The 26,256-nt window shown below is 52.4% G+C and overlaps 1 long non-coding RNA gene across 1 annotated transcript in view; it reads right to left on the reverse strand.

The window, feature by feature from the left end:
- LOC137232030 (uncharacterized) overlaps nucleotides 1–26,256 on the reverse strand; it is a 78,164-nt gene that overhangs the window by 47,500 nt on the left and 4,408 nt on the right. Inside the window, exons 2-3 of the long non-coding RNA XR_010946848.1 lie at nucleotides 18,173–18,394; nucleotides 13,173–13,367 (exon numbers count right to left, since the gene is read on the reverse strand). This is a non-coding gene — a long non-coding RNA (uncharacterized lncRNA). The remainder of the gene's footprint in view (nucleotides 1–13,172; nucleotides 13,368–18,172; nucleotides 18,395–26,256) is intronic.

The raw sequence follows: 26,256 nt of genomic DNA on the forward strand, positions 1-26,256 counted from the left end.
CTCATTGTTACAAAATCTATACCAGGAGCCCAATGGTTGAAGTTTGGGTGGGAAGCCCAGCGCCTTCCTCTCTGTGACCCCCCTCAGACCCCTTTCTGAAGGTCATCATTTTCTCCAAGGTACCTCCAAGGAAGCTCTAGCCTACTGGGAGCATGTTTGCAAACCTCTGTTGCTCTTAAAGATGAACTGGATTAAGTCTTGACACTGAATTGATCCAGGTTCAGATAAATTCCAGGTGACAGAGTGATGGAAATAAAGATCTCAGAGGAGCTGAACATCTCTCAGCTCATCTGCTGTGCTCCCAGCTGGTGGACTGTAGATTAGGATCTTCCCACACTGCTGTGTGTATCACAGAGCCAGCACAGACTTCTCCCCTCTTAGTTGATCACTTTTATCACCCAGTGTTATTTTTCTCTAGTAAGGTCCAGTCCTGAGATAGAACTATGGGAAGCATTCAAATCCTAGAGACTAAGTTCCCTTCAGTGTAGAGACTGTGCTGGTCTAAATAATTTGTTAATTCAATAGACATTTACGGAGTCCTTACTGTGAAGTTACCCACTGTCCAGGCACAGAGAATTCTACGGTGGGGGAAAGAGGGACACAATCCCTGCTTCCATGACACGTATAGTTGAGTGGGAACCAGGTAATCACCTTAAAGAATGTAGAATTGCACATTCCTTTTGTGCTCTGAAGGAAAGGAACATGGTTCTAGGAGAGAAGATAGAAATTAGTGGTGGTGGTGGTGATGCCAGTGACAATGGCGGGGATTCAAGCATGATGGTTGTGAGGACGACGGTGGGCGGGAGGAGTTGTGATGTTGCTAACGATGGTGGTGAATGACTGTGGTCATGATGTCAGTGAGGGCAATAGTGACAGTGGTGGTGGTGGTGGTGAAGGTGATATCAACGGTGCTGTAGTGTTGGTGGCAGAGGTGACAATATCAGTTTTGGTGATGATGGTGGGGATGTTGGTGATAACGGTGGTTGTTAGTGATGTTATTGGTGTCAGGGTTGGGGGGGTTGGTGGTAGAGGTGCGATGTCACTGACGATGGTGGAGGTGGTGGTAGTGGTGATTCAGTTCCAGCAGTGGTGGAGATGAAGATGTCAGTGGTGGTGACAGTAGTGCTGGCTTTCATTCAGTTAACAAAAACTGCCTACAATGGCCATCTCTGTATTGATATTGGTGATGGGGTTGGTGGTGACGGCAGTCATGGTGGAGATGAAAATAGGGATAAATTCATTCTGGAAAGACTAGTGTCTACACACTTCCAATGAGCAAGACCTAAACATAATATTTTTAACTGAGCCATGGTAGTCATGAGCATAGAGATAAAGTAAATGGAAGCGCCCAGGCCCTATCCAAGCTTTCCAAAACTTGGTCCTCAGCCTGATATGAAAGTTTAGATTGGCTATATCTATTCTATGACCTCATCCCATCTCTCCTCCTTTCACTCTTGTTCCAAGCCTCTTCCCTGGAGGTCATTCATTTCCCTTCTCTGGCTACCTTGAATGACCCCAAGACAACTCTTTGTTCCTGGAGCCAGGATAATGGCTCTCTATCCACCTACAGCTTCACAGAGGTGGCATGTATAAAGACCCAAGTTCTCTGGGCCCCAGAGTCTGTGTTTCTGACTCAAAGAGGGATAAAGGAAATGGGCTCTGCACCCACCCTCCAGCTGGCCAGCAGAGCCCAAGCCTGGGCTGAAGCCCCTGACCTCTGTCCAGTGAGGGGGAAGGGCTACACCTACTGCAGGGGGAAGGACATAACTAGTGGGACATAGTGAGAGGGGCCTCCACTGCCCAGGACTCAACCCCATTGCTGTGATCAGACTTGAGTTTGGAACACTGGCCTCTCAAGGGTACAAGGGAGGAAGAAAGAGAACGAGTAGGAATTGAAGGAAGAAAAAAGAGAAATTCTAGAAAATTGGGGGAGGTAGTGAAATAGGAGGGAATGTGGGGCTTCTTGCTCAACTAACTAAAGGTCATCTTAGTGACCATCAGCAGAGACATCAGTGTTGGCTGAACACAGCAAAGTGACAAACGGTACTTGTGTGCTGATCTCCAAGGCTGATGCTTTCCATGGATGTGCTTCCCAGGCCACTGCCCCATCCCAACCACAACACACACACACACACACACACACACACACACACACACACACTGCAGCCTTGCGGGTATCACTGGTGGTTTTGTTTTTCAATCTGATTGACATGTAACTATGTCGGAAACGTCTTTTTTGCCTGCCTTTCAGAGAAAGGATGTTCAGGTCCATTTAGACCAAAGGAACTCTCTAGTCCTTCTCCCTTACTGCACTTGCCACCCTCCCCTCCACACGCACACATACACACTTCGATCCATCACCAAGTCCTGACAGTTCTACTCCTACATAGACCAGTTTCTCAGTTCTGTCACTGCTGGGGCGAGAGTGTGGCTTGACCGTGCTCTCTGACCCCTTTTCCTCTGGGTGGACTCCGGCCAGGGTCTGCAAGTCCAGAGCTCATTAGTGCTGGGGCCTGAGCTGCCTCCTTAGTGCCGTCGCCAGCTCATAGTCAGGAGGGGCTGCCCCAGCTCTGGGGCTCCTGGTCCGGTCACCACCAACCCCAATGGGAAGCCTCAGGCCCCAGAATGTGGAGCCGCAGCCCGCTTCCCAAAGGGCAAGGCAGCCAGTCCTCCCTAATCCCACCCTCCCACTAACCCCTTAGGGGCCTGAAGCCCCAGGGGGAGGGAACTGTGACAAGGGGAAATGGGCTGGAGCTCCAGGAGGTCAGGAAGGAGGGCACAATAGTGATAGCTGCACTTGCTGAGCACTTCCTATGTCCCAGGCCCTGTGCTAAACATGTCACAGGCTTCCGTTCCCATAATCCTCGAATTCAGAAGACAGATGCCATCATCACCCTCATCATCACAGCAAAGTTAGAATGTGAACGCTGACAGCGAACACCAGAGCCCCCACTGTTGGCACCCCAGCCTTGGTCCTGGGGCAGGTCCCCATGTTCATGTCTTCACCTGCCCACAGCCTTACTCAGGGTCTGCCCTCTCCCACAAGGCGCACACCCGAGTCTCCTGTCTGGTCCTCCTCAAGGCAGACCCCCATCTCACAGGCCACCCTTCCCCTGGCAACCGAGGACCCACAGGCGGGCCAAGACGTTCTGGGGCTGCACTACCTGGGGGGACGTGCAGGGGCTCTGTTCCACTTCCCTTATCCTGCCCTGGTCAGGATATGCCTGTTATGACCCCAGAAAGTACGGGGAAGGCCAGATTACAGCCGCGTTTACTACAGCTTGTTTGAAACGACATTCCTTCTCCAGGATGGGGGCTGGGCTGGGGCTCTGGGGTTGCAAGGACATCAGTGCGCAGGGCTTGAGCGTAAGGAACCAAGAGGGGCTGCTGGGCCTCTCTGCCAGGCGTGGAAATGGCGGCCGCAAAGCCCGGGAGTCTGGAATGACCCGATGGGTGAGTCTGGGAGAGGAGGGGTGGAGCAGAGCTGCACAGGAGCAGCCCCTCCCCTTCCTGGCCCCTGCAGACTCCTCTCTGGATCAGCCACAGGCCGGGGGATGCCACTGGGCAAGACCAAGGTGGAGACGGGGGTGGGGTGGAGGGGAGGGAGGGGCGGGGAATTTCCAGCCACTGCCAAGTGCTATCCCGCCACGCGTGAGCCATCAGCCACGTGGCTCAGGAGGGAAGGATTTATTTCTGAGGCCTCCAGCAAAAGCACTAGAATCCAAATCGTCCTGCCAGCTCCCGGGGCTAGGTGAGCCTTTAGTGAGGGAAAGATCAGCGGCAGCTGGAAATGAGGGAGGGAGGTCTCGGGAGGCCGCGGAGGCTGGGGGCAGGGTGGGAGGGTAGAGCCACAAGCAGCCCTTTTAATCTTGGCTGCACATTAAAGTCACCAGGAAGCTTTTAATAATAACCGTGCCAGGGCCCACGGGGGGGGGGGGGGGGGGCGGGGGGGCGGGGCCAGGGCGCTGGTATTTTTAAAGAGCTCCTCAATGTGCAGTCAGGAGGAGAACCCACCCCCCCCCCAGCACTCAGCAGGCATTGGATGGAGTGGGCTTAGTGGCTTAACGCCTTCCACACAGGATGAGGGAGGGACTTGCCCAAGGTCACACAGTGAAGGGATTACAGGAGGTGGTGGGGGGGACAGGAGTGGCTGTGCAGGGTGCTATCCTGAACTGATACTAAGAACCAGAGCTTGTCTCTGCAGCCAACCCCCCCACCCCCACCCCACCAGTTCCACCCTGGACCACACCAAAGCCTCCGGCTGCCCTCTCCCCTCTGGCTCTTAACTGGACCTCCCCACCTCCCCACCTCAGAGCCCTGCAGCTGACTGACTCTAGAATTAGGCATTCCAAGTTCTTTTCTGAACCAGCACATAAAAGAATAGGGAATTAATAAGTGCCCACGTCTCAAAGGCCTGACCCTCACCTGCACTGATATGCAAATGACACCTAAACACCCACAGGGCCGCACTCAGAAGCTGGGAGCAAATGGCACGCAAATGTATGCAGTCATTATGCAAACAAGGGCAGCCCCTGATTAATGGCCTTGATCCCTCATCCAGACAGCAGCTGTCTCTTTAGGTACAGGCATGGCTGACAGGGAGGGCTGAGCTGTCTCCTGTCAGAAGCATCCTGTGGAAGGGTCAAGAGGAGGGATTGTTCTGACACCCAGCTTGCTGAGGGTCTTCTCTGAGAAATCTGGGAGGGGGTGTTGGTCAGGCAGGAAGGTGTTCTTCTCTGCCAGGGCAAAGTCCTTGGTTCAATGTCAGGCACTCTCTCTGGGAGAGACTGGGGTGGTGACAGGGATGGTGGAGGTGGCGGAGGTGATGGGAGAGATGGTGGTGGAAGGGATAGGGCTGGAAATAGCTGAGAAGATGACAGAGGTGGAGGGGAGGGTGGAGTTCCTGGTAATGGTGGGGATGACAGAGGTGAAGATGGGCCTGGAGGAGATGGTGGCCATGGCACTGGTGACAGTAAATACGATGGAGGTAATGGTAGTGGTTTCGGCGGTGACAGTAACGGTGGAGGCGATACAGGATGTGATGCTGTGGATGAAATGGAGATGCTAGAGGTAATGATGGTCGTGGTGGAAAGGATGGCAACAAGGAGGTGAGGGTGGTGCAAGCCACAAGGAGGAAGAGAATAGTGATAATGGCAATGCTGGCAATGGCAGGTGGTGGTGGTGATAGTGAAGATGCTGGTGGAGGTGCAGGTAACAGAGGCAGTGGGAGAGGGGTGGACGTGGTGAAAGTCACTGCAATGAGCAGCAAGAGATGAGGGTGATGGAGAAGTGACACAGAAGGTGATGAGGGGGACTTGGAGAAGATGGCTTCTCAAAACTCTTAAGTTCAGTAGAGGAGGATGTTAGAGAACCTGTCAGACCAAAGGCAGGAGGAAGGAGGGAAGGAATCTGAAGAAGAGACACAAGATCTGTTGTGATCAGGAGAGAAGGGGCGACGCCCCCAAGCATAGACGTAGAGAAAGCTCAGAGACAACTCCTGACTTCTCTCTGCTTGGCGGACTCAGCTACACCACCCAGTCCCACTCAGTGAGGGTGGCAGGCCTGAGGTCTGCAAGTGACCAGTGGGGTGACCTGTGGTTGGAGAAAGCACACCCCCCACAGCTGGGCCTCAGTTTCCCCCTCTGTGAAATGGGAGGAAGTATGAAAACCAAGTGAATGGGTGAGTTTGTTCTCTCCTTCCACAGGGACACTGTGGTGACCACAGAGGCACGTGGAGCGGAATGAAGCTGCCTTGTTGAGGGGTGGGGAAGGAGCGGGGGTGGGGAAGGACAGCACATGTAGCTGGGGCTTGGGAGATTGACAAGTTCTTCTTAGGAGAACTCAGAAACGGCCTGGTGTCACTCCTACCCCAAGGCCCAGGTCCTCTCTGCTTCTCCATCACCCTTACCTCATCTTGGTCACTGCAATGACAGTCACCAGAGCTGTCTGCTCTATTTCCTTCCTGGGAGTCCACACCCTAAGCAGGATGCAGAGTGAACTGGTTTAGTCCATGAGCTCTGGAGTCAGACTCCAGGTAACAGTTGTGTGGCCCTGGACACTATACATAACCTCTTTGAGCCTCTGTTTTCTCATCTATAAATTAGGAATAAAAAGACCTACCTTACAGATTGAAACATGAATGACTATAAATGTGTTTAGCCCAGCAAACGTCAACTCAGAGAACTGGTAGCTGTTGGGCAGACACTGCAGGAGTTAGGTGCACCGTGATCATTTATTCTTTAACCCAAGAAGCAGTAGCCACAAGAGAGAAGGCCTCTCCAGGACCTGTGTCTTCCTACAGCCCCAAGGTACAGCCTCTAGAATGAGCCACTTCCTCCTTCCTGTGGAACCTGCACCTGCATGTGAGTCCTGCAGAGGGCGCACATCCTCCACGAGCCAGGACTCCCCTGGAAGGCCAGGCTGCCCCAGGGAAGAGGTACCCTGCCTGACCAGAGTCACTCTGCAGTCCCTGTGCTCTGGCTGGGGTGGAGGGGTGGCAGGGGAGGAAGCCTAGCCCCCCTGGGCCAGAGCTGTTTTGGGGGGCTGGAAGGGGGCGGCGGAAGGAATCTGTGGTTCATGGTTCTCAGAAGTCCTAAGCCTTCCCCTCCGGCTGCAGATTTGCCAGGAGGTGGTAATTAGCTTGGGACAGAAGAGCCATCGGGGTCCCCCTGGAAGCATCTCTTGACAGCTCCAGAGCCCCGCGGATGGATGCAGTAAGCACCGTGCCCTCCTCCACGCCCCCTCTCTTGGCTGGGAATCCCCCCACACACTGTGGCTCAGCGTGATGCGCTGTGAGCGGCGATAATCATCCTAATGGCCCAGATGACGGCCTGCGTTTATGCAGGGTGGCCTGAGGAGAGCGGGATCTGGATGAGTCACCTCTTGGAATAGTGATGAGGGCTGCCTGGAGAGGATCTGTCTGTCAGCCTCCTCCCCAGGCCCACAGGTCTTCATCTGCGCACACCACGTGCTCAAACACCTGGGACTCTGCCGTTCCCACCAGCAGAAGCTCTGTTCTGAGATGCACCCAGCACAGGGAGCAGCTGCACCAGCCATGCTCCCCGGCCGCAGGGCAGCATCGGGGCCAGCACTCGGCACCTGCCGTGGTCAGGGCTCCATGTGTCAGAGACCCCCTCTGTTTTCTCTAGCCCACTCCTAGACATCACCTGTTGCGCAGTGTGACCGACCATTCGAGGACCTCGCCTGTGTTTTCTACCCCCAAGACCAGCAGTGTCCAATAGAAATATAATGTGACCCACAAATGTATTTTTTAATATTTTAATAGCCACATTAAAAAAGTAGAAAAGAGGGCTTCCCTGGTGGCGCCGTGGTTGAGAGTCCACCTGCGGATGCAGGGGACGTGGGTTTGTGCCCCAGTCCGGGAAGATCCCACATGCCGCGGAGCGGCTGGGCCCGTGAGCCATGGCCACTGAGCCTGCGCGTCCGGAGCCTGTGCTCCGCAACGGGAGAGGCCACAACAGTGAGAGGCCCGCGTACCGCAAAAAAAGAAAAAAAAAGTAAAAAAGAAACAGGTGAAAAGATTTACCTAATCCAATATAACCATAATATTATTATGTGCTATTATAATACACTTGCAGCCATCTTAATTGGAATGAGCCACATTTCAAGCGTCCAGTAGCCACACGTGGCCACTGAGTGGCTCCTGTGTGGGGCAGCATGTGTTAGACAGTCATTGCACGTGTCACCTTCTGACGCCTGGTCTTGGTAAGTGCTGACTGCCTGGCTTACAGGCTGGGGGTCTCCTGGGGATCCTGCAGCAGCAGGGGCCGGGGCCCCATGAACTGCAGTTTCTCCACCTTTGATCCTCTCAGTTAGGAGGGCCCTGGGAGCCTCTGGGGGACCTGGAACCCACTCGCAGCTGGGTTGGGCCCCCAAGTCCTGCCCGGGGAGCCCCCATTGCACGGGAAGCTGCTGTCCGGTACAGGCCCCTCAGAACACCTGCTTCAAACCCAGTCCTCAGGGCCCTCGAGGCACCAAGCTGTACCCCCAGAGCTGCTTGCCTTGCCCACAGCCTCACCTGGGGTCAATAGCCCTCTGCCCTCATGAGGGGGGCTTTGTGCAGCCCATAGGGGAAGTCATTATTTAAAGAGTGGAAAGGAGAGGGTGAGGATAGTGGTCCAGGAGGCAAAGGTCTAGGTGGGATCTGGGAACAGGAGATGACAGAAGACCAAAGGGAAATTAGGGAAGAGAAAGGAGCAGCTGTCAGCCTTGGAGGGATGTGTGTGTGTGTGTGTGCATGAGAGAGATCATGTGCGCTGAATGCCAGTCTGGACAGGGTGGAACCATGGAAGTTACTGAGCCAGGGAAGGAAGGAATGCAGGGAAGTCTGGGTTTGAGGCACGTTAATCTGGAGCCCATACAGAACGGACTGCGAAGGGAGAGAGGAGTAAGGAAGTAACCACTCTGGGACAATTAAAAACGTGGACTGTGACCTTCTGTGGTTGTCTCCAGCCTGGGATGGCGGCCTCCATGCAGAGGTCCGCAGAGAGAAGTGGGCCAAAAGCTTTAAGACTCCCTCTGCGTGTGTCTGGGAGGTTGGGCAGCTCCCACAGAGGGATCCCAGTGGCTTCTGGCACTGCAGCTGTGAGTTAGGTGGGGTTTGCTTCACTCCCCTTCTCTACTCTGGATTCCAGGGTGTGAGGGCTGAGCTGCAAGCCCTGGGCTCCTGAAAAGCCGACACATTCCCAGCCCACTGCGATCCAATGTGTGGCTTTCGTAAGAATTTTAAAAGGCTATCGCCTCTGGGCAGATGCAGCCCCTTGGCAGATGGTACCTTTGTGCCAAGCAAGAGGTGCCCAGTGTGGGCTGCACTTCAACCACCATCTCCTCCTTGGCCAAGCCCCAGCACATACACCACATGACCATTCCCAGCGGTCCTGCATAATTCCCAGCATGAAGGGAAACTACAAAGGTGACAAGTCAATCTTGAAACCCACAAGCAGCCAGAGATGAGTCTCCCTCCTGCATCCCCCTCCTCTTCTGGATCAGGGGCCCAGAGCTACCAGGGACTGGACGGTGACGGGGAAGCACGGGGCGGGGGCAAGCTTGCCGGGCCTAGGGAGTCAGAGCAGCTGGCTCACAGGCCCAGGCACAAAGCCTGCTACATCCCGTCTCCTTGGAAGCCGGGTGAAAGCAACCCTAGGAGGAAGGCGCAACAGAGAGTAGAATTCATGTCCAAAAAAACTGAGGCCAAAAGAGGTTAAGTGACCTGGTCAAGATGACACAGCTAATAAGAAAATGGTGGATAGCGAGAGGCAATGTCACAGGGCAGTGAAGGTACCAGGCAGACCTAGGGTTCATCCTGGCCCTGACCTTGGCCATTCATTTCACCTTTCTATCAGTTTGTTCATCCATAAAATAAATAACAGCTACTGCTCCTCCTAGGACTAAAGTCGGCAGCACATGTAAAGTACTTAGTAACAGCTCTAGAAACTGGGACTAAAACCCCCATTTCTTGCTCAGGGAGAGATGTGGACACACTGCGGAGCTCCTCAAGAGATGAAAAAGTTCAGGATGTTAGAAAGCTGTACAAGTACCGGGCCCGCAGACCTTAGGAAGAAGGTTCAGAGAGGCGTGCCTTCCACAGCTGTAGGAGCCCTGCAGGACCAGAGTGAGTATGGCCTGCGGGGCTCACAGACCCTCCCCACGAGCTGCTCTTAGCCAAGGCCACGTCCCCTGCCCAGGGCAGCTCCACCCAAGAACTGCTCAACACGGGTCACGGGCCAGCTCTCTGCCACCTGGGGTGGCTCTACAGGGCCACATGGAATCATCTGACTCCACAGCGGTTCGGCTGCCTGGTCTGCCCACCTCTGCTGCCTTTACTCCCTACAGGTGAGGGGCACTCCCCACTCAAACCCCTCCACGCAAACCTTTACTGCTAAGTCTGCTTCCCAGGTGTATTCATTTCCTCTGGTGCTGTAACGAATCACCGCAAACTTCGTGGCTTCAAACGACATCCATTTATTCTCTTACAGCTCGGGAGGCCAGAGGTCCAAAATCAGGTCTCACTGGGCTAAAGCCAAGGTGTCAGCAGTGTTGGTTCCTCTTGGAGACTCCAGGGGAGAATCTGTTTCCTTGTCTTTCCTAGCTTCTGGAGGCTGCCTGAATTCCTTGGCTGGTGGCCCCTTTCGCACATCACTCCAACCCCTGCGTCTGTTGTCATGTTTCCTACTTCCTCCTTTGACCTGCTTACCTCCCGCTCATAAGGACCCTTGAGATTACATCTGGGGTCCATTGGATAATCCAGGGTAATCTCTCCATCTCAAGAGCCCTAACTTAATCACAGCTGCAAAGTCCCTTTTGCCATGTAAGGTGACATTCACAGGTTCCGGGGATTAGGACGTAGATATCTTTTTTTTGGCGCAGGGTGGCGGGTCCAAACCTAAGAAAGCAGCCTTCTTCCCTTAAGCTGGAGGCCCACTGTGACACTCCTCCTCTCCTTCCCAGCATCCTCTGTGACACTCCCCGGCAAGGGCAGTCTGATCCACCAAAGGATGCTGGCAGGGGTCTGGCTATGAAAGGATTGCTTCTGGCGGCAGTGGATCCCTAGTCTTGAGGGCGTGTGATATCCAGTTACCAGGAAGGTGTAAGCAGGCTAGGAAGGCTTTGAAGTCCAGGAATGCCTGCCCCCTCTTTCCTCTACCTCTAAACATCCCTCATCGTTCCAGGCTTGGCTGCCTCAGCCCAGGCACCACAGCTGTCTCCTCTCTGACTCTACCACGCTTCCTGATGCCTCCACTGGTGTATGTCCCCAGCCTGCTCCCTGCATCTGTCATTGCACGGCTGCACTTCCCTAGACTATGCAGACAGGTCCTCCTTTTCTCACCTCCTTGATGCCTGACATGGGGTCTGTTCCCCTGGAGAGCAGAGCCCCGTCTGCTTCCAATCAATCAAATAAATGCTTGCAGAACTGGTCATGGCGAGCCAATCCGTGATGCCCAAGGAGAAATATGGAAGCGCAAGGTGTCAGCTAGGGCTCGGGCTGTTCAGTCTGAGTCGGTGCAGGCTGGGCGGGCTGCTGCTGCTCCTGTAGACCCACCTGCTTGCTCTCCTGGGCTCTGAGCAACTCCGCGGTCTGCATGTAGCTCACCTTTCCCCCGGCCCCAGGGGCCTTGCAACAGTTCCCCTGTTGTCCCCGTACTTTCTGTAATAATTTATATTCTCTGTATCGTCTCTCATTCTTCCCATAAGTCAGTCCTCTCTGGCTTCTGCCCCTTTATTCCTCTGAAACTGCCCTCCCCAGAGTCACCAACGACCCCCGTGCTGCCCAATGCAAAGGCAGCCGTCGAAAGGCACTGGCCACATGGGCTTCTCTGCCACTTCCCAGCCTGGGATCCAGGTCCGAGGCATCTTGGTCTCTCTTCATAAGGGCATTTTCTGACCCTGGACTGAACTTGGCACCCACGTGGGTCAGATTGGAATGCCAGGGGCATTGACACCCCAAGAGCAACCCTCCACCAACAAGGAATGAACTGTGGTGGATGAATAACCCTGCTTCCCACCCTTGATTGGACAGTTCTGAGGCGCGTTCCATACGTCAGAGGGGCCCCATCGGGCCGGGGCTCCAAATGCCCACAGCAGTAGCCTGATCATTAACACATGCTTTCTCCGCTTTTCTCCATCCTGTCTAGCTCCCTACTCCCTCACCTGCTTCCTGGAATCACCTGGCAAACAAATGACTTCACCCAAGTCCTTGTCAAGAGGCCTGTTTTCACGGAAACCGAACTAAGGCAACAGATCACATTACCCTCCTCACTGCCTTCCAGAAAAGACCGGGCTCCTTCAAAGCCCTCCAGGACCCGGGCTCGTGTCTGCCTGCTCTGCACCACTCTCACCTTCCCCAGCCTCAAACTTCACTCTGGTAACACTGAACTGCTCGTGGTCACCAGCACCACCCACAGCAGCTATGTCCCCCGCGACCCCATCCCCACGCGTGGTCTGGCTCCTGCCCTCTGCTGGGAATGTGCTTCCGCCCTCTCTTGTACCTCGGCCTTCTGCTCAACGCAGGTATTTCATCTTGGAAGGCTTCCTTAGCGACTATGGAAGTCAATCCTCCGGCTCCCTGCCCCACCCTAAGGTGAGCATACTGTGAAGCCAGCTTCAAGGAAGTAGCAGCCAGGATGGAGTGAGGTGTTGGCCCAGAGCCGAGCCCCATCATGCCCCGTGAGACCTTGCCCTGGGGAGGCTGCAGTGGGCTGCTCTGTGGTCAGCCCTGTCAGCAGCCCCCTCCTAGGTCCTGCAGGCAGCAAGGAAGCCCCTTGCACCCCCTTGCCTGGAGGTGTGCTGAAATCAGCCGGCACTGACTCGGAAGAACCAAACTTGTGCATCTCTTCCCAATTCTGCATTCAGTGACATTGTGCTGGTAGCTTGGAATCAGCCATGGTGAGAGTATTAACACCATGGAAATTGGAAATGCTACAAGGCAAGGATTTCGTTTTCTTCAGAGAGCTACCACTGCCTTTGCCCCATCCCCACCCCCTGCCACCTGTGGCTCCCAGGTGTAATGGAATCCTGAGTGTGTTTGTGGGTTCATAGCACAGGTTCTGACCCTGATTTCCCTCAAGAGGCAAGGCAGAGTCAGCTAGATGGAGGGAGGTCAACTGGGCAGCATGGTGCCAAGAAGCCAGGGACCAGCGTACAGCTGGGAAAGCAGAGCAGGGAGGAACTGGGGCTGGAAGAAAAGGCCAGGGGTGTGTGTGTGTGTGTGTGTGTGTGTGTGTGTGTGTGTAAGTGTGAGAGAGAGAGACGCCAAGGGGAACAGAGAGACAGCAAAGGAGAGACAAGGAGGGGAGAGACATGGAGAGATAAAGCAAACACAGACAAAGCAAACCAAAAACACCAAAGAAGGGAAGAAGTCAGAGTGGGACAAGGCGAATGGAGACAGAGGCAGAAAGGCGAGGAAGACAAACCGAAATGGGGAAAGCCAAGGGCCGAAATTGAAGAATCTGGGGACAGAGGTGAAAATTGGGAAGTGACGAGCAAAGACAGCAGCACGAGAGGACCCAGGAGGGCAAGCAGGCCCAGGCCTAGCTGACGATGAAAACTGCTCCCACCGTTTTGGGCTCCTGGTGCACGGGGTGGGGGGGGCAGCCTGCTACCGAGGCCCGGAGAACCAGGTTCCCACGCCGCCCACCCCAGCCAGGTATGAATACCTCCTCAGGTGTCAATCAGCTCCTCGATTCAAAGATGCAAATGTTTGGGCTTCGCTGGTGGTGCAGCGGTTGAGAGTCCGCCTGCCGATGCAGGGGACACGAGTTCGTGCCCTGGTCCAGGAGGATCCCACATGACGCGGAGCGGCTGGGCTTGTGAGCCATGGCCGCTGAGCCTGCGCGTCCGGAGCCTGTGCTCTGCAACGGGAGAGGCCACAACAGTGAGAGGCCCGCGTACCGCATAAAAAAAAAAAAAAAGATGCAAATCTTTGATTGCTTCTTCAATTTAGGCATTAAATCCCTCAGTAATTCAATAATACATTGCCCAATCACTCACAGGACACAGGACGGGACAGGAGATTTTTAAATTAGGTAAAAAAAATATTTAGGCAATTAAATTGCTAAGTGATCTGATCGTTGCTGAAAGAAATTCCCTCAGAAACGCACCCTTGAGTTTTTTATTCTCCCCTGTTAAACTGACCTGTGGAAGGAACGTGCAGATTTAGGGGTCTGCTTGCCGGCTCTTCCCAGCTGAAACCAGCACATCCTTGAGGTAGGGTCCCTGGATTCATGCCCTTCCCCTTGCTGGGTGGTGTGCTGAAGTCTGCTGGTGCTAGCTCAAAACAACAAATTTGCGCACCTCTTCCCAGTTCTGCATTCTGTGCAGGAGGTTGGGAGGCTGAAATTGGTCATGAGGCCGGGGGCGGGCGGGCAGTGGTACCATGGAAGTTGGCAGCTGCTACAGGCCAGGGCTTCCTCTTCTCCTCAGAAAGCCACCATTGCCTTCACCCACCTGCTCCACACCCAGCAATCTACGGCTCCCAGGGGAGCTGAACTGCGAGCCCTCCTGTGGGTTTAGAGCATTTGCCCCAGGTCCTGGCTGTGAGCCCCCTCGGGGGCAGAGCAGAAGCCCTGTGGAGGTGGTCAAAGAGGGCAGCTTGGTGTCTATGTGGACCTGCTGGGGCCTGTCCCAGGGCAGGCCTGTCCCCGAGCCTCCCCTCAAGGCAGTACGGTCTAGAGGGAAGAGAACTCAGACAAGGAAATCCAGGCCCAGCAAGGGGAGTCCCTGGCCGTGTGTCGCGTGCAATGTGGCTGGGTGTGGGTGGGGCACAGGCAGGTCTCCTGTGCTCCAGCTTCGGGGCCTCTCTTGCAGCCTCAGCTGCTCAGACTCAGAGTCCCAGAAGGGTCCTGGTGCTACTTCTACATAGAAAAGTATTGTTATTTATATCAGGAAGGTGTGCCCTGGTGCCTGGTGGCCCTTTGTGCTGCCCACCTTGAAGGATGTTGTGGGTAGGTAAACGGGGGGACCTAAGTGGGGAGAAGGGTGGAGAGAAATCTCAGAAAAGCATCTCAAGTGTTGCACTGGGGTGAGAGACCCTCCCTCTTCTAGGTCTTTCCACCCAAGTTGTCAGTAAACTCCAACTTGTTCTCTGAGTGAGTGAAACCTGAGGGGGAGGGGCAGTTTGAAGAGAAGGATGAGGGACCAGTCACATCAGTTACACAAGGACGGGACAAAGTGGTTGAGGAGGAGGGCAGACGGGGACAGAACCGCAGACATGGGAGAAGAAGGCAGGAACTTCTCTCTCTAGTCCTCTGGGAAGCAGAGTGCTTGGGAAAACCAAGCCCAAGGCACATCCACAGCAAGTGCCTCGATCTTCCCTTGTGAGAAAGAAGAGGGATGTCTGGGCCCATGAGGAGGGGCAACTGAGGTCACGTAACTCAAAGGGGCTAACCCCAACCATCCAGCAGGTGGCTGCAGTGCTTTGGATCTGAGCTTTGCCAAACGTTGGTCTACAGATCCCCCCTCACCCCCAAGCTGGAATGGCTCACAGGCCAATATCATGTATGTGGAGAAGACAATCGGAAAGGCCTGGAAGACTCTCCTCTGCAAGCCCTGTTCTCTGTCCCACCAGCCGCGATATAGTAGGGACTCCCCTTCAGAAAGAAATCTCCAACCAGCCATGGTTCCATGCAAAGCTGGCCACAGAGACCCAACTCTGAGGGCAAGAAGCCAGGCCAGTCAGGTGGGCACCTCATTCCCATTCATTCATATTCTCTCTCTCTCTCCCTCCTCCCAGCCAATCTGGGTCCTCACTCTCCATCAGCTAACTAGCCCATAGCAAACAGCTAAATATAGTCCCTTATTCCCTGAATCCCAGAAACCGCCACTGTCCATCAACATTCATTTCTCAGTCATTCCAGCCACGAGCCAGCTGCTGCTCCTGGAACCTCACTGGCTGCTCTCAAGCCCATTTTTTTAGGGGGGTGGGGGGTGGGGGGGAGTCTGCATGTAACGAAAACACAAGTTTGAGAGGGCAGCTTTAGAAGGTGTGAAACCAGCATGGACTTTGGAATCAGGGAGACAAGGGTTCGAATCTTACCTTCACCACTTCCTAGCTGTGTGACCTCAGGCAAGTTACTTAACCTCCCTGAGCTGCCTCATCCTCATCTGTATAATGGGACTAATACTGCCTGGGTCACAGTACCAGCTACCAGCACAATGTCACTGAATGCAGAATTGGGAAGAGATGCACAAGTTTGGCTCATCTGAGTCAGTGCCAGCTGATTTCAGCACACCTCCAGGTGTCCTGACTAGGACAGAAACTAGAATTATAATACCTGCCCAGAAAATGGTGTTATTGAGGTCTGTAAAATCAGTGGCTTTGTTATGGACAGAGTATCTCTCCCTATGCCCTGACCTGGGACTTCCTCTTTGACACTGGGAGAACCAGACACACACACACACACACGAAGGCATGTGCACATTTATCGGCTCCGAGTACAGGCGCACAGAGGACGGGCTGACTGACGCAAGAGGAATGGTCAGGGAGCATGCGGTACCCACCACCCTGCCAACCTGCCTCTGCTCTCCCCTCCAGGGCCGGGCCTGGGACCTGGATGTGTGAAGAAGCTTTGGCGCCCTCTGCTGACGACGGTGCTACCTGCAGCCCACATCTGACCTAGCTAGAGCCCGTGTAACAGGCCCTGGGTGCCTGGGGGAACTCCTCTCCCTCTAGCGCAGGAAGAGGGAAAACCAGAAACGAGGAGAAAGAAAGGCAATGCGGGACAAAAGGAGAAGGGAAGAGTGGAGCCTGGGCCCCTTCTGTCCCCAGAGCCATCAGGATGGAGGATCAAGCTATGCGGCCCCTCCATCAACCACAGCAGTTGCTCATAGCAGAGTCACCTCTTCAGATGCTCACCTTCTGGAGACCTCATGGTGACACCACAAGTCCCCAGGGAGTTTCTCAGGCTCTGTCTGTGATGCCCGAAAGTCCATAACGGGCCAGGAAGACTTTTCTACTTTCTCTGGAAATGCCAAGGCTCAGACCTTCAGTCTTAGAGGCAGGAGAGCTGAATGGTAAAAACTTGTGGACTTGGGAGCCAGACAGACCTGGGCAGAGGGCCAGTACTGGCCCTCACTAGCCACGTGCCCTTGGGTTCCTAATCTTTCCAACTTAACCTCTGCACCCTCATCCTCGAAATGGATGGAAATAATACAGCTGCTGTGATGATTCAATGAAAACTCATAGAGAGCACAGCCCACGGCCTGGCACATAGTAAGTGGGCAATAAATGCGAGCTATTATGATTTCTGTGATTGTTCCCCTTGCCAAGGGCTTCCTGAGGGGTGAAGGCCACAGTGTCATCAGAACTTCTGCAGCTTGTGTGGCACCCTGGCAGGTGGAGGGATGGTGGGGTCGTCAGAGCCCCATCCTTACACAAGACCACAGTGTCGAAAGGTCAGATGCCTGCCGGGAACACCAGCTGTGAATGCCTGATGGTACCGATCCTCTTCTTCCTGGGATGGGCCTTCCCTGCTCCTCTGCGGAGCTGCCCTCCCCAACCAGGCTGACTGTCCAGGGTGTGTATCTGGCCTGACCCGACCAGTGAAGCCGTCCTCTGGGATTTTTAGACTTGGGACCACTGAGAGTCAGTTCTCTCTTGGGACACAACCTCCACGTTACAACACCTGGAAGCCGTCAGTGGCCATATTTTCTGTCTTCTGGACAAAACCTGTGTACAGTGAGAGGAAAGAACGAGGCTGACCTGCAGCAGGAAGGAAAAACGAGGGCTGGGAGAGGGCTGGTTCCAGATGTCACTCGTGCCCACCTGCATCACCAGCACTCCCCTGACTCAACTACTGAACTCTTACTTAGATTCTGTGAGATGCTCCAGGATCCCTCCAATAAGTCCTCACTTCTACATAAGCTAACATGAGTTGGGCTCCTGTCCCTTGCAAGCAAAAGGACAAGACATGCTCCTTGACCCCGTCGGTCCCCGGCCAATGGGCCTCCCCTCTCTGTCTCCACTCACAGAAGCTCCCATCCCCTTTTATACATTCCTTACCCCCAAAATGTTCCAAAGCTGTTTTTTTCCCCTTTTGCTTTTAAGAAAGAGTTTTTCAAGTGTAACACATTCATTGCAGAGTCTCGATTTGTTGGGGTATAAACATGAAATTGTTTTCTAACAACTAACCCCCCCCTCACCCAGCTGTGTCCTGGGTGCCAGGGCTCTTAATGACATCTTGGTTGCATCGCACAACTCCCCTACCATTTTCATCTATTGGAACAGTCTCGTTTCAGCAATCAACACTCAGTCCTGTTCATCTCCCCCGGCAGAGCTGAGACCCCAGAGTGAGAGGGAATCCGGCTCTAGAGCCGTCTTCCTCCTCTCTCTTCTAGGGATCTCTGGGACTGGGGGGCCAGGAGAGGGGTGTGGAAGCAAATCTCACAAGCCTGTCCTCTCCTGGCTGCACTGCCACTGCTTCTCTGGCTACTCCGACCCATCCTCTGTTCAAAAGCTGACTCTCTAGGAGGGCCCGTGCATTTCTTGAAGCCTTAGAGCAAGGCCCTCCTGGGTGAGGCACCAGCATGTCATCTTGAGCCCAGCTACCTCCCACAGTGCTCTGTCTCCCCGCCCTGCCATCTGTCTCCTATTTCCCTTTCCCCTCCCCAGGCAGTCTGGAGGTATATCACAGAGTCCACAGATGAAGCAGACACCCACCTGGGGATGACAAGCTTGTCTCGCCTTACAAGAAATTCCCTGTGGCTTCAGGGAGGAAAAGCACCCGGCCATCACCCCGCAAGAGGGGAGAGAGTAGCCTCGGCCACACGCGCTGCACTCCCCACGTGGCAAATGACTCTCTCCCACCTGGCTCCTCTTCCAGTCACTGTGGGCCGTCAGGGTGCTGAGGAGAGAAGAGCCAGTCCAGCCCCCTTGCGAGCCCTGTGGAAGAGAGATGGTGTGAGCTCTTGGCACTCCCTGGTGACTCTCTGAATGTAGGGACACAGGGTCCCTGGTGTCTTTTGTTCTCAGTTTGGGGTCTTAGCTGCATCCGGAATAAGACAAGTCCCACACAGCAGCAGGTCATGCTGTTGCAGGGCTCTCCTCCCTCCCAGAGCCCAGCTGAATTGATCAAAAGAATATAAAAGAAGGGAAAGCCCAAATAAATCAATATATAAATACATTATTTTAAATTGAATTTAAAAAAAGAAGGGCAAGGCTGAGTCGGCTTGGAAGCCAGGGGAAGCACATTCCCATGACAGGAATGCTGAGGATGTGCGGGAAATATGCACGATCCGGATTGAAGGGAGACCCCGAGGGCCGCTTCACAACTCCGGTTTCTGAGAAACTGGAGAAACTTCCTTCATAAGAAATAAGCAGATGAGATCCTGGCAGCATTTGCCAACTGCCTCTGAACTTGGAGGGCAGGTGGTGGGACGTGGGGCTTGCAGAAAATATGTCATTCGGAAGCCCTTTCAGTGCTGCGGATCAACAGCGTTTGGGAGGAGCTGACTGGGAGGCCTTGGGGTGCATGTGGTTGCTAGGCCAAGTGGACAACCGGGGGGAAGCTCTGAATCAGTGTCTCCCTGATACCACGTTTCTCCTTCCCTGACGGGGTGGGCGCAAGTCTTATCATGGCTGCATCAATTACCTAGAGGAGTAGCCTAGCGTATAGCTGGCCCCCGGTGCAGAAGCAAGATTCCCCACTGGGTCAGCCCCCAACCAACTCCCATTCTTCCCCCCAGCCAGATCCCTGAGCTGGTAATGGCCCTTGGAGGGCTCTGCTCGAGTGGAGAAAGAATAGGACACACACACACACACACACACTACAGCCAACAAGACCCACAGGTCAACTCTGGAGATGAGTGGGGGGACATATGACACGGGGACATATGACACAACTCTGGAGATGAGTGGGGGGACATATGACACGGGCAATTTGTCTTCACAGCCAGTTGGTGACGTGAGTTTGCATTTGCCTAAAAGATGACCGGACAGCTGGGAAAACATCCAGGTGGATGGTGAGCTCAAGAGAATCCATTTCTTTCCCTCTTGTTTTGGGGAAAATAATAAGATTTGACACAACATTCATTTTTTAAGGAGGAGTAAAAGCAAACACCCACCCATACGCGCACACATACGCTTGCAAACACACAGAGTCTTTGCAAAGATTCTGTATCATGAAGGGAAAAGAACGAGTCCCTCAAAGGGCAGAGGAAAATAATTCCTTTGAAAAAGATTTATCACAGACACATAAATAACTTTCAGACCACATCTGCTTTGTGTGCGCTTCATTTAAATAAAATGTGAACTCTAAGAAAGGAGAGTGGAAAAACAAGACGGGAAGAATGAAATAAGAAGGCTGCTGGCTGAGAGGTAGGTGCAAATCAGAAGCAAACCGTATAGGAGAAAGAAAGAAAGGCTGTAAAGAGACTACAAAGGCAGCAGCAGGATTTAAAATTGCATTACGATGGTAAAGCACAGAACTGAAACTACAAAAGATTGAATCTGTAAACGTGGAGACAGACATGAGTCCTCTGACAAGGCAGAGGAAAAGCCCAAAGGGATAAAAACAAAGGGAGAGACCACAGTAGACATCGAGACCAGAAGAAGAAACCAAACAGATGAAACAAAAGCAAGAATCGCAAAAGAAGAGGATACTCATGAGCTGGCGGGAAGCCTGAGCCTATACGTTCAAATGGTTCCTTTTTATCTAAGTCAAATTAATTTTAAAAAAACAAAACAAAACTTAGAAATACCATGCAGGATTTTGTCCATTTTAAGGGTAAAGAAATAATCCTATAAGCACCCATGCAGAGGGGAAAATGGGAGAAACATCTACAACATTCCTGAATAATGTTTAATTGGAAGAGAGTTTCCATTCCATGGAATGTTGGGAAGTACTTATGTTGGAGAAAAAAACTTCTGTCACAAAACAAACTTGGGAGATGCAGAGTGAAGCAAAACAAGACAAGATCCTATACTGAAGCTTTCTCAGGGCTTTTAAAGCATTTGTGAAATTAGTGATATTAGCAAGCACAGTTTTCCAAGCTTATTTAACGATAAAACCCATTTCCATTGACTCTGTGGAAAGACGGGTGCTCTGTGGAACACACTTTGGGAACCGCGCTTCTACAGAATTTTGAGAGATCACAATGTTGTAACCTAAAATTCCAACACTCTGCCAGGGGCACTCATGCACGAAGACAACAGAAAAAGACTTTCCTGCACTCCAGAGCTTAGGATACATGCCACGTGTTGTTCTACCTTTCACGGGGGAGAATCCTCAGGGATGCCCTCTTAGCAAGCAGGAAAGAATCAAAATAAGCAAAATCATAGTAAACAAACAAACAAAAAATCAGTATGGGGAAGCTGTCGTATAAAGATGTGGAAGTGAATATTAAAAACTTGTCAGACATATGATTATGTATGTATCTGTCAGAGCCCAGTCACGAGACAGAAACCATAGCAGAAGCCACATCCTTCCCTGTCTAGTCCCAGGCCCCAGGGGGCTGACCCCACAAACCACATTCATCCCCCAGGCTTCCTGATCTTCCAGCTTCTGGTTGGATTCTGACAACAGGGCGCAGGGCAGGAGCCTGGAGGGCAGAAGGCGAGAAGCATTGCTATATTCTTCCTGCTCCCTCCCCACTTTAGTGCCCTCTCTCTGGCAATAGCAGTGTCCCCAACCTCAGCTCTTGCCTGGACCTATTCTCCAAGGTGCCAGCTCTCTCTGGGTTCCTCCCTCGTCCCCGCAGCCCTGGGGATGGTGGTGTCTCCCCACTAGTGCTAATTTCTGGGTGCCTCACTGTCCCTTGTTTGTTTCCTTCACCTTATCCACACTTCTATAGGGAGTCCCTTCATTAAAGTCTCTCTCTTTAAACCATTTGGGGGGAATGTTTCTTGCCAGGACCCTGACTCACACACTTCGCAACTCTTTTGTAAACCCGGAATAACCCTAATACTAAAACCTGACAAATGGCACAAAGAAAAACAGAACGAATGAACGAGTCATACACTAGTCTCTTTTATATAGATATAAAGTCCTAATAAAAATTTAATCAAAGTCCAAAGCAGTCCAAGAATGTATCAAAAGAGTGTGTCCAATGCTTTCACCATAAGCATCTTTGTCACAGAAATCTTTGCCGAAAGCATTTTTGCCGTATAACTAATGGGCCGTAAGGCGATTTTGCTGAGAAAGATCAAATAACTGGTTGACAGTTTTTGGTTTGACAGTTTGCTTTCCACGGGTTGAAATGTGTTAGCATTTCTTCCACTTAGCTACGTTATTGACAGCTTTATGGAGCTGACAGATGACGATGATTTGCACCAAGAGTTGGTTTCTTATTCTGAAACACACTACACTGGAGGAGAAAGAGGGCTCGAGGGCCTTTGAAGGTGCAGAGTTGAGCCCACTTTTCCCACACAAGCCTGGAAGGATGATCAATGGACAGGGGACATTATGGCAAGAACTAACGACAGGGTAGAGAGAGGCTTTCACGGCTCAATACAGGGCTCAGGTACAAATACGACTTGGAAACGGATACCTCTCCTAGTGAAGGAAGAAATTTTAGCCAGAAGGAAAAAGAGCGATGCCAAATGAGAAGTCAACAAGTGAAAGTATAAAATATTATGAATGGGGCTTCCCTGGTGGCGCAGTGGTTGACAGTCCGCCTGCCGATGTAGGGGACACGGGTCTGTGCCCCGGTCCGGGAAGATCCCACATGCCGCGGAGCGGCTGGGCCCGTGAGCCATGGCCGCTGAGCCTGCGCGTCCGGAGCCTGTGCTCCGCAACGGGAGAGGCCACAACAGTGAGAGGCCCGCGTACTGCAAAAAAAAAAAAAAAAAAAAGCTTAGAGGTTTAAAACAACAGCATTTATTATCTCACAGTTTCTGTGGGCCGGGAATCTGGGTATGGCTGAGCTGAGTTCTCTGTCTCAGGGTCTGTCACAAAGCTATGATCAAATAGTTAGCCAAGACTGTGGTCTCATCTGAAGGTTCAGAGGGGTGAGCTCACTCACATGGCTGTTGGGCTGAGGGCCTCAGTTCCTTGTTGCACAGGCTTCCCATAAGGCAGCTCACAACATGGCAGCTGGTTTTATTAGAGCAGGCAAGTGAGAGAGCCCGAGAGAGAAAGAGAGCTCCAGCAGGACAGAAGTCACAGTCTTTCACAACCTAATCTCAGAATTGACATCACATCACCTTTTTCCACATTCTGTTCACTAGAAGCGAGTCATTAGGTCCAACCCACACATAAAGGGAGGGGATTATACAAGGGAGTGACTACCAGGGATCATTGGGAACCATTCCAGAAGCTGCCTACCACAGATGCCATTGCCATGTTTCATGAAAAGAAGCACCAAACACATATATTCATCTATAAAACTTGACTGAAGAACAACAATTAAAAAGACCTTAATAATAGAAAGATACACCGTTACTGAATGGAAACACTCAGTGTTGCGAAGAAGTTAATTATCACTACATTCATCTATAAATTTAATCCAATTCCAATTCCCAGAGGGATATTTTGTTTTATTTTTGTTTAACTTGGCAACAAAAAAAAAAATCTAGAATTCATCTAAATGACAAGCGCAAAAAGTAATTTTTGGCAGTCCAGTGGTTAAGATACCGTGCTTCCATTGCACGGGGCACGGGTTCAATCCCTGGTCTGGAAACTAAGATCCCACATGCTGCACGGTGCGGCCAATAAATAAATAAGTAAATAAATAAATAAATAAATAGGACTTGTACTCTCAGTTAATAACCCTTGTTCAAAAGTCACAATTACTAATATAGGGCATATCAGTGTAAAAATGATCTGATAAGCCAGTGGAACGGAACAGAAAGCCCAGTCAAACAGAAGAATATTCAGTATGTGATAAAATGGACTTTCAGGTCACTAGGAATTCATTTATGGATTAATTTATGATTCATGTTGGGACAGTGGCTTAATTTGTTTTAAAGTTGTGTTCTTACCTCTCACCACATATGAAGATAAAATAGATTAAAGAGTTAAATAAAAAAGTGAAATGAAATTATAAAATCTTGAAATTTAATCGAAAATGTATACATTCTTGATGAAGGCAAAGGTCATACAACGATAAAGTCTGAGATCATAAAGGAAAAATCAATAATTTGACAGCTTAAAAATGAAGCACTTCAGTATATCAGGAAAGTATTAAAAATACTGATGCAAATGACAAACTTCAAAAATTACTTGCACAATATGTGACAAAGTGATACACAAAAGGATGCTAAATATACTACATTTTATAAATCAATACTAAGCAGATGAACATTACAACAGAAAATAGTCAAAGAATAAGAACAGGAAATTCACCATTTATTCATTTATTCAACAAATGTTTATTGAGTGACTCGAAGGTCACAGAGTCAGCACAATGATTCACCTTTATTCAGGACAGTCACTCTGTTCTTGTCTGTTTACGTGTATCACTCTCACTAGACTGTGAGCTCTTTGGGGATCCCGCAGCCAGCACGGGGCCTGCAGGCAGCAGGCACCCAGGGAACATGCTGACTGAATGAGTGGACAAATGGAGGAATAATTGGGAGAAACAGATGAGGTGGAGTAAGAGAGATGTGAAAGAACAGAAACGAATAGCAGAGACTGCAACCCACTGTAACGGAGGGAGATGGAGAAAATGAATGAATGAAAGAATGAATGAGAAAATGGGGAGTATTGAAAAAAGAAACAAAAAAAGGTAGAGTAACCCAGAAAGACCCAAATGGAAGTTAAAGATATAGAGGCAGGAAAACAAAAGGAGAGAGACAGAGAGAGAAAAGAGCCTCCCTTAACCTTGCCAGGCTGCTATTAGAAGCACTGGGTTCCTGCCTCAGTTTCTCTGCCAGTTCTCCAGAGTTTGCCACGCAGCAGCCCAAAGGACTGGCATCCTGCTTGGTCTCACCAGCTCTCTCCTTCGGGCTGGGGGCTCTGTTAGCTCCTCCCTACCGCATGCTGGCTGAGTGCTACCCACCCCCCAACCTTGACATAAGGGGCTCTCCTACCCAGCAGGCCACACCCAACATCTTCGGCAAAATCCCTCCCTGCAAGGAAGGCCCCTGGGATGATATCCCCTCTCCTGTTCCTGTAATAATGATCTTCCCTGCCTCTGCCAGCTCTGGACCCTGGGATGGAGGGATGGGGGGTGGGGGTGGGGTGGAGTGGGGTGGACAGGGAATGTTACCATTCAGCAGGCCCCAGAGCCCCGCCTGCCTCTCCCGAGGGGGAGAAAGTCAGGAAGGGGAGAAGCTGGCTGGGCTGGTGGCCGAGGGGATCAGGGGATCGAGGAGGCTTCCTGCCTCACAGAGCTTTGCCTTGATGCCCAGACGATTTTATCAACGCTGGTATTTCCAATTCCCCAGGGAACCTTGGAAGCTACAAGGAAAAACAGAGTAGGAGGTGGCCAGAGCCACCGAATTCCCCTGGGTCCTAGAAAAGGGAGGGTTCCTTCCTTCCCCCCTCTCCCCTCACCCCATTTGTCCCTCAAAAGACTCTGACCTCACCTCCCCCATTTCCGGGCTTCTCCAGAGTTCCAGCCCTGAAGAGAGGCGCTTCCAAACCAAACGCCCCCAGCCCCCTCCGAGGGCCCTTCCACGGATGCCTTCCTTGGTTCTGGGGACCAAAGCCCCCCTGCCTCCCCGACCATTGCACCAGATGTGGCTTCGGGGGAGGGGTGGGCACAGGGCCCAGCTGGCAGTGGTCACTTGGTGGTCCTTTCCCTGCAGAGTCAGCGTGTTCTGTGCCAGCTCGCCAGGCCTCCTCACTCAGCACTTCCTCCAGCCCAATTCCTAGAGGCAGCGGCTGGGGCCTGCACAGGCCAGTGCTGGCTGGGCTGGGGCTTCCATCCCCAGTTCAGCACAAATCCCGTCCATGGCCTTTCCTGAGCTGCCCACCCAGGTGCCAGGTACTGGACTCAGCAGCCAGGGATCAGGGCGGGTGGAGGAGACCCAGGCCTGTCCCATGTGGGGGACAGAGGGCAGGGGCTCCTCGGAGCTTGTCTCATCGTTTTCCCCCAGCCATAGAAACATTCTGACCCACGGTGGGCCTCCTGGTCCTTTCCTCTGCAAAGCAATAAGGCATCCCACTGCTCCTGTCCTTTCTCGGCTTCCCAAACCCTCTGCTGATTGGGTCTAAGGCCTCCTCATTCCCCCACAGATTTTCCAGAGCCTAGAGTTCTAGCACAGGGCCAAAGGACACTGGCTGTCCCATGGGAAGCCCAGCAGCAGAGCAGCCCGGTCCAGAACATATTAGATTCTTAATAAAGTCACACGCTACCAACAAGCTCTTTCAGCCCTATACCCCAGCCCTCCAAGAACGCCTGAACCTGGTTCCTAGTGCCAGGGACTGGCAACAGGCCTCAACCACATGGCTAGGTCTTAAAACTGTGGGTGTGAACACAGCCTGTAGGGACTGGGCCTAGTAAGGAGCTGCCCACCGCCCCATCACCTCCAGACAGCTCAGGCCCAGCCTAGCCTGGTGACTGGAAGCCCTCATTTGATCTTAGCTCTGCATCCTTTGCACCCTGCCCAGGTCTCTCTCAGACCCCCACTCTGCAGCTTCCAATCAAAGGATGCCAGGACACCTCCAGCTCCTTGGGCAAGGCCTTGCCCTGTGTGTGGAGAGGTGGAACCAGGCAGGCTCCCCTGGGCTCAGAGATCTGAGCGGGTGTTGCCAGCAACTTTGGGAGACCCAGACTGGAAGAGAGACGGAGGACGAGGGAGGGAGTGGAGAGGAGGGAAGAGGACAGGTCCCAGGGGTTCACCCTGAGCTGGGCACAACG

Source organism: Pseudorca crassidens, chromosome 1 (genome assembly GCF_039906515.1).
Source record: "Pseudorca crassidens isolate mPseCra1 chromosome 1, mPseCra1.hap1, whole genome shotgun sequence".
Taxonomy (NCBI): Eukaryota; Metazoa; Chordata; class Mammalia; order Artiodactyla; family Delphinidae; genus Pseudorca; species Pseudorca crassidens.